At 40.6% G+C, this 16,066-nt stretch overlaps 1 long non-coding RNA gene across 2 annotated transcripts in view; it reads left to right on the top strand.

Annotated features, from left to right (window-relative positions):
* Nucleotides 1-16,066, top strand: part of LOC111736264 — a 116,642-nt gene that overhangs the window by 94,743 nt on the left and 5,833 nt on the right. The window contains exons 3-4 of one of the 2 annotated variants that reach the window (XR_002779142.1): nt 8,917-9,083; nt 14,400-14,479. This is a non-coding gene — a long non-coding RNA (uncharacterized LOC111736264). The remainder of the gene's footprint in view (nt 1-8,916; nt 9,084-14,399; nt 14,480-16,066) is intronic. The other variant, XR_002779141.1, reaches the window with a different exon arrangement.

The raw sequence follows: 16,066 nt of genomic DNA, 5'->3' as shown, positions 1-16,066 counted from the left end.
ACATGGTTCATTCAAAAGAAGGCCTACTAAGTGTCCTAAAGTCTATTATTATGGAATATTTCATGCTTCATGAGAAAGCTTATGCTCCCCAGAGGCATGTGTCCTTCTCCATGAGTTACCTGAGCGCACGCATGCCCTGGGCTTCCCAGCAATGATACCAGGTCTGTGCATGCGGGGAGGTTGGCGGGTGGGGGCGGGGGGAATATGTTTACACAGCAAGTCTTCCTGTCTTCATTTCTAATCAGAGAGCATGGCTCATTGATATTCTAGGTTATGGGGCTACTGTTTTGTTGCACTGCTTTATGTGGGGGGAAGGAAGGGCAATAACAATAAGGCAAGTCATATCTGAACATTGGAGGTGAAGAATATGAGTCTGAATCTGTCAATGCTAATAAACACTATGCATCGAACTCATGGACATGAACAGTCTCCTCATAGAAGGCAACCTAAAGTTATAGGGCCTGTAAAGACCCTTCTACCCAAAGAATATTTCTCCCTTCACTCTATATCACAAAGCAAGAAAATCTCACCATGAAACATCACTTAAGGTAAGACGTCTCTAGAAGCTCTGTGTTTAGATAGCTGTGAAGGGCAGTGAACATCAAAAACTCCATTAATGGTTGTTGACAATGCAGGTCCCTGGGATTTGCTATAGCTTTTGCTATACTTGCTATAGGATTTACTCTGCATAAATTTAGTTTGATGAATACCTGTGCTTAATCCCAAAAGACACAAGACAGGGGAGACCTGAGAAGAGAAAAGTTGACAAACCATGTCCAGACTTTGCGTTGACACAGAGAAGAGCATGAGAAAGCAAAGGTCAGGAGGCCAGGCCCTGAAGGAAGGGATCCCTCAGAAAACACAAACTCCACATCAAATCAATGCATAGGCTGCTGGTTTCTAGGGATAAAGGAGATAGCAGCCCTGTTTTCAACATTGAGTTACATGTAGCAAAGATGCTGGACAAATTTTTCTGTTAAAGTCCCTCTAGTTTCTCAGAAGACTTACTGAGCTAAGACTTCTCTGTCCTCCATATACCTTTCCTATAAAAGAGGGCGTCAGTACCACAAAACCAAGTTGTGAGTCAGCTGAGCTGCTGACTTCCTGGAGGCCATCACCAAGCCCAAAGCAGGGCTCGGGTTGGACCAAACTGGCTTTTCCAGGTGTCATGACTCAACAAGCCAATCCAGAACTTCTCTAAGAAAATGAGGTATTACTTCAGCAAACACCATTGGTCCTCTCCTCTCATTTGGAGTGGGTTTTGCTGTGTGACCCTCACAATGGAGACTAGGAGTAGAAAAGAGACATTCTCAGAACTAATGAGATTACGTAGCTTGACCACCAGGACCAGCTCCACCTACCTTACAAGAGACTGCTGCAAAATTAGGCCAAGATGATGCTGAATTGACAAACGTAAATGTAAAATTTAAGCATGATACTCTGCCTAAGCAGTTCTCCCTTTTAGACGTGCTGCTCCTATCTCATCAGTCTTATTATTTCATATTCCTCTTATCTACCTCCCCTGCAGATGCCATGAAGAGTCCAAATTCCCTGCATTGGCTCCTCTTGGTCCCCCGGTCTGGAACGTTTCCCCATTTTGTCTCTCTGTCTCTCTCACACCTTCTACGATCCAGGTCTAATTTTCAACCTTTCATCAAGGCATTCTTGACCACTCTGAACTCCAGAAATCCTGACTGCACTTGTAATCTATAGTGGTGGTTCAAAAATCTGGGGCAAAGCAAAACTCACTGATGAGCTTTTTAAGTATTTACCATCACTCTCCTCATACTGCCCAAATTTGAAATTTGAGGAGCGAGGCAGGAAAATGTGCCTCTTGTTTGTTTTTTAATGTTCCCATAGGCCCTCATTTAAGAATCATTGGTCAATAAAGAACCCCATTATACTTGATATATACTGTCATATTGTTTTTTCACTTGTTTTGAGTTTGCTGCTTCTGTTTTCCTACCAATCCATCAGCTCCTTTGGCCAGGGCAGGTTTCTCTCTTTCTCTCTTTCTCTCTCCATCTCTCTCTCAAACACACACATACACACACAGTCCAGTGCAGTACGAAGTACACAGTGAAGATATAATAAATTGTTAATGCTAGATTGCCATACCTGATGAGGAAAGAAGAAAATGAAATAATGGGATAGTAAATTACTTATATCATCTTCTGTTTGTTGTGATTCTCTGAAGAACAAATCCTGCACATGACCCAGATCATTTTCTAAAGAGCTAGTCTTCAAAGGGAAGGGTTGTCACAAAATCCAGAACACTAACAACACCAAATGCTGACAAGGATGTGGAGCAACAGGAACTCCCATTCACTGCTGGTGGAAATGCAAAATGGGACAGCTACTTTGGAAGACAGTTTGGCAGTTTCTTACAAAACTAAACATACACTTACCATATGATCTAGCAATCACACTCCATGGTATCTATTCAAATGAGCTGAAAACTTATGTCCACACAAAAACCTGAACATGGATATTTTTATCAGCTTTGTTCATAATTAATTACCAAAACTTGGAAGCAAACAAGGTGTCCTTTAGTAGGTGAATGGAAAAATGAACTGTGATATATCTCTTAAGACATAAAAAGACAGAGAGGAAACGTAAATGTACATTACTAAGTGAATGAAGCCAATCTGAAAAGACTGTATGATTTCAACTATATGACATTCTGGACAAGGCAAAAACATAGAGACAGTAAAAAGATGAGGAGTTGCCAGAGGTTAGGTGGAGAGAGGGATGATAGGGTGGAGCATGGAGGACTTTTAGGGCAGTGAAACTATTCTGTATGATACTATAATGATGGATACATGTCATTATTAATTTGTCCAAACCCATAGAATATTAAACACCAAAGTGAACTCTAATGTAAATTATGGACTTGGAGTGATGATGATGTGTCAATGAGGTTCATCAATTGTAACAAATGGATCACTTTGGAGAATGTTGAAAATGGGAGAAGCTGTGTGTGGTGGGCGTGGTGGAGGGGCGGGGCGGGGGGGCGGTGCCGGTACGCAGGAAATCTCCATGCTTTATGCTCAATTTTGCCGTGAACCTAAAATTGCTCTAAAAAGTAAAGTCTATTTTTAAAAAGTGGGGGAGAGTGTTAGTTATCACTGTGACATTTCCATCAAGTCTCACTCTAGTAAAAGGAGGGTTATAATCAGGATACAGAAATGATGAAATCTTCAGAAAGGAAGTTAAGTAAAATCAGACCACAGAAGAACTGAAAAGCCATTAAAAATATTAACAATAATGATAATAGCTATTATTTTGTGAGTGATAATTATGTGCCAGGCACTATGCTAAGCAATTCATCTGATATAGGTATCATCATTCCTACTTTAAAAATTAGGAAATTGGGAGAGAATTTAAGTAATTAGTTCACATTCACAAATGGTGGAGGCCAGATTTGAACCCAGGCCTATCAGACCCTGGAGCTGGAGCGCCGAACCATTCTTTCCAATTTTTAGCATCATGCAGCCCTTTCTTTTCTCTGCCTCTCTCAGTAGAAAAGCTCCCTTTATTTTCCCATCTATTTGCACATGATCCAAAATGGCTGCCTCCTGCCTAGAGCTTTTATAGAGACTCATATCTATGACTCCTAATTCAAATTATTGAGAGAATATGACTAGCCAATGAATTGGCTGGCTTTGAGACAGGTATCCATCCAGAATCCAAACAGCCATAGCTAGTAGCATCACCCTGAACTAAGGATAGTACAGGCAAATGGCCTGATACGTCCATCATACTACAATATCACTTATTATCCTTGAAACCAGAAGCCTGGAATAGGCATTGTAAACTTGCTAGTTTCCTCAAATGTAGAATCAGGCCAATAATGGCACATCCCTATGGTGCTGTTGTGAGATTTAAAGAAGTTAATCTACGTAAAATGCACAGAACAGTGTCTAGCACGTGGTAATTGCTATAAGTAGCATTCTTATTCAAGCTGTACCACAACCACTTTTGTTCTGTTTTTCCAATATGCTATGCCCTTGATTCCCAACTTAGCTTCTGTGCCTTGATCCAACCCTTTCAAGAACACGTGCCTCAATAATTGTCAAATTTAATCATCTCTGAAAAACATATTTTCCAGTGCCGGTTTTGTAACACCCTTAGACAACAGAGGTAAATGATTCTGAGTCAGGAAATGTTCAGGTCTATTCTGAAATGACCAAAGCAATGCTAGCCTTTTTCTTTGGGAAGCTAGTTTCAAAGCCAGGTCTTAAAGAAAGTCAGGCTCACAGAATTGATAGTCAGAAGAGCTCTGTGGCAAATTCTGCCCCAAAGGCACATGTTTTGCTCCACTGGCCCATGTAACATGGAAACAATTCATTAATGACCATGGACATCAGGCAATAAGGACTATCAGACTGAGCTTGTCCAGACAGCTTAAGTTAATTATGTATTTGCATGTTATCCCTAAACATTGCTACCACAGCAATTAGAAGAACTTAAATATTTCCAGAGGATTGCTATGAATCTCAGCGTCGTTCTCCTAGAATCAACTTAAGCAATGTCTTATACAAAAAAGCATTCAGACTTTTGTTGATTTGGTAGAAAATACAGAACCAAGAGAGGCAGAGCTGCCATGAAGTATGATTCAAACAAAATAAGGGATTTCCTTAGCCCATATGTGATAACAGCCATCAACTCACATTTGTTCATTTCGAATTTCTCGTTTCATATTCTCAACTATTGCCCTGCAAGCCAAGTTTCACCACTGTTCTCCAGCTTGACAGGTGACAAAATTGAGGTCAAGCAACTTGCTACTACTTGGCACAGCAAGAATATAGGACTAGAACCCAGGTCTCCTGAGTCATATGTTGTTTCTCTGTCCCCATGACATCTCTGTGGTGTGTTCCTGGTGAAACCTATAAAAGGAAACTTCCGAACAGTGAAATCAATTGCTTGAGAAATAATCGGTATCTCTTAAAGTGTGTTCCTTAAATCACTATTGTGTCGTGATACTCCACGTATAAGCTTGGGAATTACTGCTCAGATAGTCCATCTTGATTTATAATACACATTAGCTTATTAAAGGTCCTGAAAAATTCTACCAGAAAGAAACCTACTTAATTTACATTAATCCTGTATTCCTCAACCTTATTTGACCATAAAACTCTTTTTGTGTGTGTTCTTTATAAATATCACACAGAGGAATATTCTTTAGAAAATATTTTAGATTGTTAAAACAATTACTCGGTGACATAAGTAAATTAAAAAACTGTCTCATTTTATTTTGCCCTATCTCCAATTTTTGAGACCCAAACTAATTTCTAGAAGTAATAGTAATTCTAGGAAATATTTCTGGATATGCAGTATGCTATTAGGAATGATATAGGGGGAGATGAAACTTTAAAGAATTGAAGTAGGCTTTAGGAAGGCAGAAATAGAGTTTCTATCTCCAACCTTCCGCTGGCCTACAGAAACTCCAGGTGGCCTTCTCTCTTCATTTTTTCTCTCCACCTAACTAGCTTTTCATCTATCTAAAGCTATGTCAGCAATGTGAGGAATGAGATATTTCTCCTTTCCTTTCTCTTCTTGTAGCTTTTCCTATAAAGAGGACTTTCTCTAATCCACTAGGAGAAACCCATGGCTTCTCAGAGATCAACATCTTATATATAAAGTGAAAAGGTCACCGTGTGGTTGCCAGGAACAATGACTGGTAGCGTTAAGGAAAAGTAACTTACATGCCTTTCAAAAACCTCTACCAAGCGTCAATTACTCAACCAACTGAAATTCACTGCACCAACTGACTGAGCCCTTTCATTATTAAACTACTTTTTCACGCCTCATCAGTGGCTACAGTTCTCCAATTACCTAGCAAAGAAACTTTCTTTGAAAGAATTCATTTTGACTCTTAACTCCATTTCTTTATATCCAACTTAAACTCTGAACCAAGTTGCCAATTTACTACACACATTTCCCACTTGGGGAAACAATGAGCTTCCTTGCCTACGGCCATTCCCTAGAGCAATAGTATTTGAAGACTATTTTCTTTAGTCTTTGGCCTCACCTTGTGCCTGGGGAGGGTAGAGGGGATTGGCTACTTTCTGTAAAGCTGTGTTTTCCTTCTCACGAGATCCAACATGGCCTTGGCCTCCCAGAGACTTTTCTCTTAGATTCTCCTCTAAGATTTCTTCTTTACTATCAAAGCAGTTCTTCCAGGAAAAGGTCTCAAGGTTCAAGACAACGTGCCCCAGAGTTCAGTGCCTCCTCCAGCCCGCAGGCTGTGGACTCACTTCCTTAGTGGCCTGGGCTTCTCACCACAAACAGGGAATGTGTTTATTCTAGAAGCCAAGTAATGGATCCATAGCCCCATTTACACCTTCTCGCCTCCTCCACCTCCTCCGCTATCTCCAGGGTCCCTGAGGCAGACAGGAAGGTAGACCAGGAAGGTAGTGTGTTCCTTCACAGTTCCTCTCTGAGCACTTGTGCCCTGGAGCAGAAACTATCTCACTCCTTTGTTTGGTCAGAACTGTGTGGCCAACACTGAGCACTTTGAGTCACCTTTCTGGAAAGTCTAGGATGCTACCATCTCTTTTATCTCTCTCTCTTGCCCTTGTAATGCCCTTTGTACCACTTATATCACTCTACCTAGGTTAAAAATAGTACTTTTCCTAAAGGTTAAGAATAACACTTTTATTAATTAATGCTGTTATTTAAATAATAACAAAATAAAACATGTAAAAGTCGTGTGTTTTATAAATATTGTTAATATTTTATAAATAGAATTAATATTAATAAACTTAAATAACAATGCTATGAGATGGGCACTATTATTATCTCCATTTTATAGATTAAAAAACTGAGAAGGGTAAGCTAAATTTCCTTTACAGCCAGTATAGTGAGTAGGAAAGCTGGTTTTAGTTTTTTATTTCCAGACTCTTTGTCCTTGTGTCCCTCACTGAGAGGTGTTATTTCCTCTGGAAAATATCCTCTTTCTCTCTCTCTCTCTCTCTCTCTCTCTCTCACACACACACACACACACACACACACACAGAGTTAAAAAATTATTCTGACACTTAAAAAGTTAAGGACGACTTTTTCAAGACCCTTGCAACAGGGGTATTGTGGTAGAGAAGAGAGATCTGGCTCAACTCCAAACACACCCAGGACAAGTAAGGATTTATCACCAGGAAGCAGAATTAGAGGATCAGTAATGGAAAAGTACTAAGAAGAGATATCAAGGGAAGGAGGATTCTTGCTGAATTGGCTTAAAAGGATTCTTGCTGAAGGTAGGCCAAGGACTTAGATATCAAAGATGGGTGATGAGGAACTTGATCAGATATCAATGGTAGAGGGATTCTTGCTAAAATGACTTAGCAGGATTCTTGATAAAACTGCTCTAAACAGACCTGAGACAGGTCAAGGGCCAAGGTCAAGGCCTGGGTGAGAGGAGGGTTCAGAGAGAGAAGCCTGACTAAAGTTTGGTCAAGGAGAGTTTTTGACAACACGCACACATGCACGCACACACGCACCAGAATTACCCTCCCACAGACCCCCAGTGTCATTCCTTTTCTAAGGAATTGGGACAAGTTAGTGGTCAGAACGCCTGAGTCTTAAATATTGCCTCCCCCTTGCTCTACCTCTTCATCCTCAAGCCCTAGGATAGGTAAGGATAAGTTGAGCAGGCATTCTCCTTTTCTTGGAACTCCCTGAGAAAATGCTGTCAGGTGGGGAAAGGCAAAACAGAACAATCATTCCAGGCCCATCACTGGCACCAGGCCTCAGTGGGCCCAGCCAGGTGGAGGAAAGGCAGGAAGGCAGGAAAGATAAAGCCAGCATGCTGCCCTGTGCAGGTTTCAAGGAGAACTAAATGCACATTTTAACTGGTTTTCAACTACCCAATGATGTTGCAAGAGGAGAAAGTCGTGCTAACCGGTATTTCCTGCTATGATTTCAAAGGATGTGTAGCACTCCTGCAATTTAAGCATACAGTAGGGTCAAGAAAACCCAAAAAAACTTTGAAGTGAGCAAAACAATTATTGAGTATCCTTTTGGTGGAATGCTAGATGTCTGGAGGACCCTTCCAGGGTTGTCGGATGCATTAGGGGTCTGTGCCTTTATTGGTCCTCAACTATTTTGCAACTCTTTGGAGACAGACTTCAACTTGTGGAGAACTGATAGTCATGCCAATGATTCCTGTTCATAAAAAAGCAAATAAATTTTGTCCTGTGAAATTACAGTTAATTCCTACCATATGATACAGGCTATTTTTGTATCTATTAGTAAATTAAAATCAGCATTTCTGATTGTCTATATAAATGACTGGTCTTTGGTTTTCCTTTGAACTAACTGTAATATTTCAATATAAATGAGTTAAAATATTTGACATGTGTTCATTCTACATTTGTGTGAGAGTCATTGTTTTACCTTTTTAGAAAATTATTCTCCAAGAATAGAGGTTCCAAAATTTGATAGCTAACAATAAAATCCTTTCTCACTTCTCTGTTCTCAGCTGTGACCCTAAAATTAGACCTGATGCCAGATCATGCTGACTCTCAAAAAGAGATGGCTTTAAAAAGTAAATAAATAAAGTTTTAAAAGTTTCTTTCCTTGAAAGGGGACTAGGACTCATAAACCATCTTTAATTTGTCAGTAGAGACTTACTGGGGCTCTGAGGCTGCACCTGGGCCAACAGGAAAATATCAACTAGCAGTTTCTGTCCCAAGAAAGGATGTGAGGAGTGTGTCTGCAAGTATGCTTTGTGTATGCTAGACCTACACTAGGGGAGCTTGGACAAAATCTTCTTAAAGAGAGAGGTGGAGAAAACTAAACTAAAGAAAGCAAGAGAATTTTAACTTAGATTACTTAAGTTTCTTAAGAAATGGGATTTCTTTAGTTTTTTATACAGTCCCACTTACCTACTTTTGCTTTTGTTGCTTATGCTTTTAGTGTCACATACAAGAAATAATTGCCAAGACCAGTGGAATATTTTTTGGCCTGTAAAAATAAGGAAATCCTGCCATATGTAACAACACGAATGAACCTGGAGGATATCATGCTAAGTAAAATAATTAACTCACAGAAGGACAAATACTGCATGATTCCATTTATATAAGGTATCTAAAATAGTCAAATGCATGGAAACAGTAAAATGGTGGTTGCCAGGGGCCAGGGAGAAAGAAAACAGGGTTGTCATAGGTGTAAAATTTCAGTTATATAAGATAAATAAGTTCTAGGGAATTGCTGTACGACACTGTGCATATAGTCAACAATACTGTATTGGACACAAAAAAGTTTTAAGAGGGTAGATTTCATGCTACATGTTCTTGCTGCAATAAATAAGTAAATAAACCAATTAATTAATTACCGTAACAAGCAACAAACTTTGCAAAAAAAAAAAAAGAACTAAGACTCTTTAGAACCCAACTTTTCTCTGTAATGTTATTAGCTCAAACATGACAACATAGACCAGAACGTGGCTATCATGGTCAGAGGGTGGGCACCGACATTACTGAGCAGCTATTCCATTCCATGCCCGTTTCTGGTCTCCTTCATCTTACTTTACAGAAGAAAAGGGTCAGAGGCGTGAGCAGTACCTGGCTCACCATCACACAACTAACTGCCCGCCTCCCCACACCTTGCTTCTCCCATGTCCCTGCTCTTCACTATAGACGAAAGCAGACCAGAAACACCACCACCAGGGCAAGTAGACTTGTGTCACTAAATAAGAGACAGAAAGGAGCTCCAAGGATCAGCTGGTTTCCAAGCATGGTCCCAAGACCACCTGTATTAGAATCACCTTGGAGAGCTTGTCAGAAATGCAGATTCCTGTTCTCTGCTCCTAAATAATTCTGAATCACTTGGTGATTTGTAAGAACTTTAAAGTTTTTAAGTCATTACATTTTAGTACAAATATCAAAAGGATAGGGGGCATGTTGCTTATCTTCCACAGGCCTTAAAAACCAGTCATGGCAGCATCAGAACTGGGCTCAGGTATCCCTACCTGCAGGCTCTCCCCATCGTGCCCACTGCCTCTAAGGCTCAGCTAATGTAGAGAAGAGAAAGCAGCTTGGTAAAAGTGTTCTGCTCTTCACCATCTGTTTACCATTTTCAAACCATCTGTTCCTTTTCATGAGCTGTTTTGACTATTAACTCACTAGAGGGTGATGATTAGAGCTGGATTCTGGACCTAGAATACTGAGATTTAAATTCTGACTTTGCCGTTTCCTAGCTTTGAATCCCTGGGCAAGTTACTTAACCTCTTTATGCCTCAGTTTTCTCATCTATAATAATAGCATTTACTATTATTGTGGTGAAAGATATACTAATTAATGCAACTTGTGACGGTTTAACTAACAGTTTGAGTTGTGAGAAATCAAATAATACCTAGGTAAAGAATTTAAAACAGAGCTTGGTATGTGATAAATGCTCAGTATTAACTGTCACCCTTAATATTATTGGTTTCTCTCCTATGATTATTCCTTCAGAGAGGAGGAGGGTTTAGCAATTAATTTAGCTATCATAGGTGTAACCCTGAGAGGCAATTGCCCAGCTACAATCTTAGCCTATTGGCCCTTAACTCTTTCACTTGCCCATATCAGTCAAGGTCACTGTCCTTGAAGTTCTTCCCAGTTTCAGGTTCAGTGAGAACTGAGCTAGTGCAGAACCCTATGAGGCAGGAACCCAATCGTGCCTCTGTGACTATGGTGTATATCATTGTAAGTTACTTTTCCCTTGGTTAGCTTTTGGTAGAATTAAAGGTGCATTTTATATTCCATCCTCTGACAAAAATTAGAGAGGCATCTACTAAAACACTACACAGGCTCCTCAGATATGAAATCTGAGACATCCCCCTCTTACCTCAATTGGATCTTGTTCTTATATAGCCCACCCCAGCTTTCCTCCCAGATCCCCGGTTAAGGGACTCTCTTAGAGTGAAGCCAAGATTAATTCAGCACAACGTGTTGCAGAAAGAGAGAACTAGATTTCCTTAGCATTTATAGCATGAATCTTGTCTTTTTTTAAAAAAAGATGACATTAAGAAGTGGTAACTACCAAACCAAAGTTTGTCATTTAAACAAAGAGCAAGCGTTACTTACGACAGGGCTGAGTGTGTTGAAGTATGCCCTAGAAATGAGAATCCCTTTAGATAATTACTCTTCTTGCTTTTAAGAGAACTCATGAGACTCACAATGCACACTGTGTTGGAAAGTCATTAAAACTGCTGGAACATGTCATTTTACATTGTTCCTTGCTACAGAACTCTTAAACAAACCAGAGGTAGCACAGATTGGTAAACATCATGAGTCTCTTAGATGCTGCCTACTTATTAAACAACAAGTGTGTGTCCTATGATGTCCTGGGCACTAAAAACCACAGGTGACATATGAGACTGCTCTGAATGGCCACTTGCTGTCTGTCTGAATTGGAGTAAATAATGCAAATCTCTTTGAAGTTCAGTTTCCTCTTCTGGGACATAGGGAGTGTGCTTTCTTTAGGTGTAAGTTATAGAAAAAGCATGACTCGAGAGCTTTAACAATTATGGGAAGTCCCATTTCATATAATAGCGAGTGCACAGTTATGCCAGGAACCAGGCATACCTGTATCTGCTTTGCTTGGCTCTGACCTCATCCCTCTGTGTTGGCTTCCTTAACAGCTGTAGAAATTCCAGGCAAACATCCAGACAGCACAAAGTCCAGAGTAAGGAAGAGGGATCTCTTTTCCTGTGTGTCTCTGTTTCATCAATGAGGAAATCTTCCCCGACCCTCTACCCCCACTCAGCCAGGCTTCCCCTCATGCTTAAATGGGGTCACATGACCACCTCCGAACCAGTGGCTGGTGTTGAATACCATAATTGGTTTAAACTATTCAACACTTACCCCTGGGCTGAGAGCAAAATTACTTCCCTAAGAACAGGATGATAGGAGGACAAACAATTAAACACTACAGCAGGACTTTGCAGACAAGGAGGAAGCAGTAGCTGGCTGGAGAGTAGGCAACAGATAGTGTTTATTACACCACCCCACCAAATTCTTGTGGGGAATAGATGAGATTGTGGGTTAAAATGGCCCACTCAGTGCCTGGCACATGGGGATAATAATAGCAGGTGACTTTTTGGAATGACAATTTACAGGGACTCTCTGATTTAATTGGTACCCTGTGAGGTAGGCACTATTATTATGCCCATGTTACAGATGAGGTGACTATAGCACAGCTAAGTTAAGTAACTTGACCAAGGCGGAGTCTGCATTTAAACTTAAGCTGTCTGACTTCAAAGCCCAACTCTTATATACCCATTCTCTCAGATTTACCGCACTAAAATGGTAGTCCATTCCGTCACCCCATCTCTTCTTTAATCTCAAGACATGTGTAAATTTTGAGTTCAATGAGATTCACACAAATGAAAAATTAGAGAACAGTACAATATAGCAACTAGCGACAGTCTCAGTAGAATAATAGAGGGAAGAAATAACCAATGTGCTGAGTGCAGGGGAGAGTAGGGGTGATGCTGTGAGAGAGGCAGCAGGAGCTGGGCTCGGGGGAGGTGTGAGTTTGGGGAGGCAGTGGAGAGCATGCCAGATTGGTGTAGCAGCTTGTAATTTGCAAGAATAAAAAGCTACTCTTATGTGACTTGCGCAACAAGAGAGAGAAGCACAGCAGAGCTGCAGGCACATTTGACTTTAGGAGAGACTCTGAAGGTTGTTTAACCTTGAGCTTATGAGCTGCATTATAGTAGACTTCATGAGTCATAAAACTTTTGTTCAAAGGAAACTCAATCCCACTGGTAAACTCTAGAATTTTCCTAATGTTCTCTTGTAACTACTGTAAATGAGCCCCAATTTAGAGCATCGTAAACTTCCAAGATATTGGTGGAAGGCCTGGAATTTCCCCGCCAAAGCATGGCAAGATCTCCTGTAGCTCTAGGTTGGAGGAAAGGTAGTGCTAGAGTTGAAACTCAAGATAACTATGTACGTATCCCCCTCTCCCTCAGCCCCTTATCTCCCCAAGGACTACACCTCTTCAGTTTGGGTGCCCAAGTCTCCTGAATGACTAGAAATTTGGACCTAAACCTCACATTCTTATGAAGAGTTCCCTGAGTTTCCCGCAGAGGACAGTAGACTGTTGAACCCTAGATGGTATTTCCCAGAGGAATCTGACATGAGAAAGAGGGTTTCTCTTTATATCTCACATCACTTCCTGTAGCACTAATTTTCATGCCAAGAAAGGACCTCCAAGGACGAGTTCTGGGCAAGGTTTCAGGTCGTGTTCTGTTCCTAAATTGATGTGTTTAAATCAAATTGATGTATTTATATCTAGAATCTTGTCTATTGTCAGGTTCTTGTTCATCATCTTTTACCTTGTTTCATCTCAAAATAACTTCCCAAATTCCTCCGCAATATGATAGTTAGGCAACGGGTAACTCTCTAGGTTAATACGGTATATCCAAGTTGGGGAAGGATGGTGTTTGGAGTCAGAGACTGAGTTCCAGTCTCAGCATTGTCGCTTACCGCTGGGGCCTCTGGACCCAGGACTAAACTTGCAAGGCAAAGACCTCATGTGCAGGACACCACAATGCCCATCCTGACTGAGTGAACAAAGTACAACGAAGGTACTTAGATTGTTGCTTGGCACATAATTGGAGTTTTAAATATTAATTTCTTCCTCCCTTCTACCCTTTTACCTTTATAGGGGGGCAGGAGGGAAGCTTCAAATGCAGTAAAAACAAAACAGCATTTGTGTAGTTTTCAGGATGCCTGATTATGCCACTAAGTTACTGTGTGCCCTGGGATGAGACACTTACCTTCTCTGGTTCTCATCTACAAAAAGAGGAAGTTGGATCTGATATTCCCAAAGTTACCTATATAGCTAAAATTATATTTTTATTATACACTGTCTATATTCCCCAAGTTCTGAGTCACAGGAATTCCCCCAATTTATCTGTCATATCCAGGCTCCAGAGTCATCTCCCTCAAGCGGGTGTAGCTCCGTTTCTTCCCTTTCGACTTGGCCAGCAGGATCCCCTGCTTCTGACCTGTTGTGAAATGGCTGCTATCTAAGATTAACAAGTGTCTACTGACCATTTAGGGAGCAGGCACCATGGGGACCCAGTGATATGATCTCAGACCCGTCTAGACACCTACCAATTCAATCAAAGAGCCTGATAGCAAAGATGTCAGTAGAAAAGAATATGAGGTCACCTCGCCCTTGGTTTGCAAAGTGTGTGCCTTAGAGACCTGGAGGTTCCTCAGAGCCCCTGGTAGCTGAGGGGATGGGGAGGCAGAAACAGACCAGCCCAGGCCCATTCCATTGGAGTGGGTTCATCTCTGATCTACTTACCTTCCAGGTTTCTGCTGGAAGAGTCTACTGGCTAAAAAGAACAGAAAAAAAAAGCTTGCAAGTCACCAATTTCATCTTATCCTTTCATTTTACAGATAAGGAAACTGTACTTCATACTTTAAAAAAGCTTCAGAATGACTCCCATACCCTTTAGATCCAGCAATTCTACTTTCAGGTAAGTTTTATCCTAAGAAACTATTTATGGATTTGTGAAAGTTTCAAGAAGATTCATTATACTATGGTTTAAAATAGAGAAAAAATTGGAAACATCAGCAAGGGAGGAATAATTGAACAAATATTGGCACATCTTCAAACATAGAATACTTGGAAGTTCCATAAATCATAGAAAGAAATAACTTGTGTAAAAAAACATGTTTGTAATATATTGTTAGGTGGAACACACACACACACACACACACACACACACACACACGCACACACACACACGTTTGTTCTGCCTCTAAGGTCTCTATTCTTTTCGTAAGAAGACTACTTTCTGGAAGCCTCTAAATGTGGCATCATTGTGCCCACGGTCATCTACATCCATCTGTGGCATTCACATGTCCCTTTCTCTCACTTACCAGCTCTCTCTCATGCACAACCCCTACTACTGCTACCATTAGAATAAGCATGCCCATGTGACGCTGCTACTGCCAGATGCTTCATTGCTTCCTTTCCTGGTACATCGGAAGTCTGCTGGGTTCTTGGCAAAAACAAGTAACTCTGAACCACATTTTTCCCTGATCCTAAAGTAGCCCTGTACGTGCCCAGAGCCACATAGTCATTCTTAAATGGTTCCATCCATTTCTTTCCATTACTACCTATCCACCTGGTCTCAAGTCCAGTTCTTCAGGCAGAACTAGACTAGACATCACAGAACCTTTTGATCCTCTCTTCCTGCTTTTACCTTTCTCTCCTCCCACAAACAAACAAACAAACAAACAAACAAACAAACCCTCCTCACTATTCCTCAATTTATAACAATAAACATTCTATGTATATAAATGGAGGCAAATGGATGGTGAAATGTGTTTTGAGGTTGGGAAGGTGTGACAGGCAGAATAATGCCCCCACCCCAAATGTCTATCTCCTAATCCCTGGAATTTGTGAATTTGCTAATTTACATGACAGAAGGACTTTGCGGGCGGAGATGAAAGATTTTGAGATGTGAAGATTATCTTGGTAGGCCCAGTGTAATCAGATATGAGGCAAGAGGGACAAAGTCAGAAACAGGAGGTGTGATAATGGAAGTAGAGATCGGAGCACTGTGTTTTGAAGATGGAGGGAGGGACCCGCAGCCAAGAAGTGCTTCTAGAAACTGGAAAGATTGAGGAAAATGATTCTTCCCTGGAGCCTCCAGAAGGAACTTAGCCCTGTCAATACCTTGCTTTTAGCCCTGCAGGACTCATTTCGGACTTCTGACCTGCTGAACAGTAAGGTTATACATTTGTGGTTTTTTAAGTCACTAAATTTGAATAATTGTTACAGCAGCAGTTGGAAACTAATACTGGAGGGCAGGAATATATATTATTATTACTCTAGGAGCAGCCAAATTATCCTATTGTATAATGATAGGGGTAAGGGTAGGATTTTTGTTTTGTTTTTGTTTATCTATATTTTTTACCTTTACTAAAATGGACATAACTTTTGTAATAAAATAAAAATTTGTTATTCTCTAAAAGAGGACTCTGGTGAACCATTACATGAAAATTCTAAAAGGGAACAAGTCTGGAGTTAGGCATCTGCATCTTAGGGGGAGATT

Source organism: Pteropus vampyrus, unplaced genomic scaffold (genome assembly GCF_000151845.1).
Source record: "Pteropus vampyrus isolate Shadow unplaced genomic scaffold, Pvam_2.0 Scaffold19, whole genome shotgun sequence".
Lineage (NCBI taxonomy): Eukaryota > Metazoa > Chordata > Mammalia > Chiroptera > Pteropodidae > Pteropus > Pteropus vampyrus.
This window is presented reverse-complemented; position numbering and strand designations above follow the sequence as displayed.